Raw genomic sequence first — 5,350 nt, 5'->3', positions numbered from 1 at the left:
TATATATATATATATATATATATATAATTGTTCTTTGATGGCTACAGTTCACTTGTAAACGTTTCTGATTTAACCATATTGGTCTCTCTCCAGCAGCAAATTTTGCTTTTTTACAGTTGTAATGTATATTTATGATTTAAAACAAGAATGTGTGCGATGTTACGCAATTTTTGACCACGCGCACATTAATAAGGATGATCAGTTTGTTTGTTTGTAATTAAGCACAAAGCTACACAATGGGCTATCTGTGCTCTGCCCACCACGGGTATCGAAACCCGGATTTTAACGTCGTAAGTCCGCAGACATACCGCTGTGGCACTGGGGGGGGGGGCAATAAGGATGATACTATAAAGTATAATACTATGACAATGTGAAACTAATATTCTGAAAAACAAGTTAACTATAACCAGAGTTTGAAGTATAATACTATGACAATGTGAAACTAATATTCTGAAAAAAATTAAACTATAACCAGAGTTTGAAGTATGATACTATGACAATGTAAAACTAATATTCTGAAAAAAATAAACTATAACCAGAGTTTGAAGTATAATATTATGTCAATATAAAACTAATACTACTCAAATTAATATCAATTACCCTTATCTATTCATTGTTATTCAAATCAAATATCTGATTATCAATCAAATGAATTGATAGAAAATTATTGTTTATTCAACTCATGCTACATACAGTAGTCTCATACTGCCTTGACACGTTTGTTACTTTGAAGAGAACAACAAACTTTAAAGAACTCAAAATTATTCATGAACCATTGCTATATCTTTAAAAAAAATCCGGGTGTTTCTTAAAATTGGTCAGGCATCAAAAATTGAAAGCTGGTCAGCCATGACATGCTTTTTTGAAGAGGTTTGAACTGGTTGTCATTATCGAAATATAGAACCGCTTCTAAGCCAATGGTATAGTTGCTCAGACTCTTGGACAAGGCAGAACATCACTCACCACACAAGTTGATGACCGCTAGCTATCGATCATATAGGTTTAAAGGATGAATCATAGATTTGCGTCCAGTTATAGATGGCTAAAAACAAAGTTTAGAAGACCAGTCTGTGTTTTAGATGCGTAATGAGGTGTATTACATTCACAGCAAGGTAAAAACCTGCTGGCTTGCAATGGTACAAAGAACACATCTAATGGAAAAGACACACGTGGAGTTACATACTGATGAATCATGCTTCACCTAGAAACCAGAGGACAGCTTGGAGGAACTCTAGAACCAAGCACAGTACCATTTTCTAACATAATTATTACGTATATGATGGTGACGAGTACGGGCAGAAATAAGTATTAGTGGATGTACTGACCAAACACATCTTGTTCAATGGTACCATTAAATCTAAAAATTATAATTACCACATCTTACAATATTTTATATAGCCATAATATTGTGTAACTATGTTTGTCTTCAGCCAAGTTATTGATAACGTCCGCTCCTACTATGATTACATGGTCTACATATTCATTGAAGACGACCAAATAAGTATGGGAAGTATGGGATTAGGATTCCCGAAATGTTATACTTAAAACATGAGCTATAGGTGCTAACTAATGCTCAACAAAACAGGCTAATATTCGTGTTCAGAAGTTTTTATTTGAGAATATTTCCAACTCATCTCATGACTGTCATCAGGTCAAATGAACATCTTTGAGAAAAAAGTTAACTGCAAAGCGCGTGCTTATTGACTACGTGAAAGTAGATGAGAATAAATAAAATAGAGAAAAAATGAATTGTTGAACATATATTTATATATATTCATTAAAGTAATGAATGAGCTTTAAAGAGACAATGCCTAGTTGATATTTCAATGAAACAGAATTAAGTAAATAAATTAATAGATGGGATAAACAGTTGAACAGATTAATAGTTTCGTTTTGAGTTTTCTTACTGGTTAAGTATATATTGTTACAGCTTACAGCTTTTACAGGATTGATATTAGCCATCCCTACATTTACTTGCGGTCTTGAAGAAAAAATTCGTTGTTTCTTTGCTTGTTTTTTAGTGCTGTGTTTAAATAGAAATATGAAAGTTGTAGTTATAACCAATATCTAAATACAATGAGGTTCCAACTGTAATATTTGTTGTTTATCTATTACTGGTTGGTAATTCCTGTTTCACACTGTACTTAAGCTTTATAAAGGAACACTAAGTTACAATTTACAGCATGTTCAATGGTGACCCAAGGGATAGGGATAACATCATTTACACTAGAATTATGATTTAAAAAAATACTACTGGTTATTAATAATACTTATAAAATCGAGTACTCCGTTTGGAACTATACCACCTCAGTGAAATTAGTTGACACCAATGTTTGGGTTTTGAGTTATCATGTAATAATTAGAATCAGAAGAAAGATGGTCCGGAAATTCAAACTTTTTGCTATGATATTTACAGACATTCCCAGAATTTGTGACTCAGCCATTAGATAGGTATTGTTATAAAAGGAAACACTATATGGTATTGTAATGTTCTGATGACCTATTGAGGATATATTCCAAATTTCGATGAACGATCGGAGCCATCCCTACATCGGCAGTGCCATCGCCTGCCTGATAAGCTATAGTATTAATGTTGCAATTTGTCTGTTTGCTAAAGGGAACTGCGGATCGCAGTGACAATGTTAGTATTGGAAAGTTTTATAAAGTAATCCCAAAAAACCTAAAAAGTTCTAAAAGATTTGACGTCACGTTTTCTAGTAAGTTTGAGGGTAGATTGTGAGTACGAGTGAGTTTTTCAGAATAGAAAACAGTTTAAGGAGCTCTTTATATCTGACTTCAAGTGGGTGCTGTATTTCTCTAATATATTCTTTATTACATACTAATGTGACCTTGTAGATTACACCTTTCTGGTAAGTAGTTATTATATTATAAGTTTTCTATTACTTTGATGTAAGGCAAGGATGCTGCATGATTTTAAAGGTTCTTGACATATTAATTCAGAAAATGTTTTCAACCATTATTGGTGTTATCAAATGACTTGGAGTTGATAGCACTCTAAAATAGAGTACAGATTTAACAACCACTTCCTCAGATTATACATAAATAACAACTACTATATTAGGGTGAGCGTTTCAATAACATAAAAGAGGGAATGACAATTGGATCACTATTGTCTCAAATTGTGTGTCAACTGTTTATGGAAAACGTCGAAAAACAAACAGTAACATAAGCTACACTTATGGATGACACCTTCTTTATTTGGCCTCATGGATAAATGTCACTACTGACATACTTGCAACATTCGCTTTATAATGGAACAAGAAAACAACAGACAACTACCACTCTTAGATTATTGACATTCTGAAAAGGAAATAAAATACTTACGACTGTATACCGTAAACGTACGCACACTAATAGATATAGTAGCTATAATTCATCTCATGTAACTGTTATCAAGAATGAATTATCAAAAGTCTCGTGAGTAGGGCAAAACGAATATGCGACCAAGGATATTTAGACAGAAAAATAAGCCCTCCAGTGGCACAGCGGTATGTCTGCAGACTTACAACGCTAGAAACCTGGTTTCGATAACCGTGATGGGCAGAGCACAGATAGCCCATTTGTGCTTAACTTCAAATAAACAAACAGAAAAATAAAAACACTAAGAAGTATAATTCCGTACAATATCTTTACAAAAGGAATGATAAAAAAATTTACATGCACCAATCTGAAACAACAACAAAAAGAAACTATTTATGAATCAACATGAAACCTTCCGTACGACATGCTTTAAAAGAATCTAACATTCGAGCCGTAACATCAAAGCGTCGTTAACAAAAGCCCCTCCAACTAATACAATATCCATCAGTTAACAGAAAGGTGTACTCTACAATGTCACATATGAATGCAATAAATAATATATTGAAGTTAGATACAAGTAATACCTTAATCTGACTTCAATTCAGAACAAGCTCATTGTCTCGAATGCGACCTGCTCTCTACAGTAAATCACGTGGAAATCGTAGACAAGGACTGGAATTGATGTCGATAAAAGAAACTATTGATATTAGGAAAGCTTTCTGTGGATGAGGCTTTGGCGATAATAGAGACAACGGATTAGATGGTACTCCTATTTGGAATGATTTTTATGAGATATTATAAAAACGAATACACATGACTTTACTCATACCTTTCTTATACAATATGTATATATTACCTGTCAATCCACTTAGATATATTTCATAGACAACCCATTCAATTACGTATCTCATCTACTCATTTAAAAATACCTATGTATTGTCTCTTTCAAGATATTTCAGCCATTTATTGAATATATAAAGATGTCTTAACAATTATATATTTCTTATTTTACTTTTTCAAACTGTCAACTACCGTGTTGAATTTACGTTAAACAGGAAACATTGAAACTTATATCATTTCCATGATAATCATGAAATCTGTTCTATTTGAAGGCCCATAGTTTATTTTCAGCAATTGCTCATATCTGTTTCAGTAGATAATACACAAAATAAACAAAAATATATTTATAAGATATAGGAACCTAGAAATAACTTCAATTCATTTTTTGCTGTCCTTCTGAATTTGTTTAACTTATATGTTTTTTCGATTTTTACTGTCACATGCATATCAAGTGATCTCTAGGTACGTGCTTTGCAGTTAACGTTTTTTTCTCAAAGCTGTTCTGATGACATGGTGATGGTCCTAAAAAAAAAGATCGAAGTGCTGTCAATTAAGAAATTTTGGACATGAAGATTAACCCGTTTCATTAGTTATCTATTTCTGATGTTCTTATAAGACATGTCGCATTCTGACAAGTGACTCCAATCACTAAGATATCTTCGAAATCGCTTTTGTACTTCAGTGGTAAAGGATATCTCAGAATCTTATGAACACTTTAATTTTAAGCCTGCAACATTCGTGCCAGTCTGCTCTTCCTGTTTGTGGTTACTAAACTTCATATTCAAATAAAACTCATCAACTTAAAAAACAATTATAGCCACTCCTTTAAAATACTCATTTACGAACTTATACTGCGTAGCCAACTGTGTTTATTTCAGATTTCTTGATGCTGTATTTGTATGAAAATAAACTGGAAGTGATTACCATTGAATTATAAGAATATTATAAATTACAATTATCCCATAACAATATAAATCTGAATTTTATTGGAGCAATTGTGAGACATAGTTGATGGGCTACATTAACAGCTCATGGGCAGTATTAATGTTATAAGAACATAATCCCCTGCGAAGAAATAACATGACAATTGATGTTAAAGTTATATATTTATATAACAGTATTTCTAACAGGCGGGATTGAACTTATTCACCAGTGACTCGAACCAGCCTGATTACTTGTCCTTCTCATA

The sequence above is a fragment of the Limulus polyphemus genome, unplaced genomic scaffold, assembly GCF_000517525.1.
Source record: "Limulus polyphemus unplaced genomic scaffold, Limulus_polyphemus-2.1.2 Scaffold337, whole genome shotgun sequence".
NCBI lineage: Eukaryota > Metazoa > Arthropoda > Merostomata > Xiphosura > Limulidae > Limulus > Limulus polyphemus.
Note: the sequence above shows the minus strand (reverse complement) of the source record.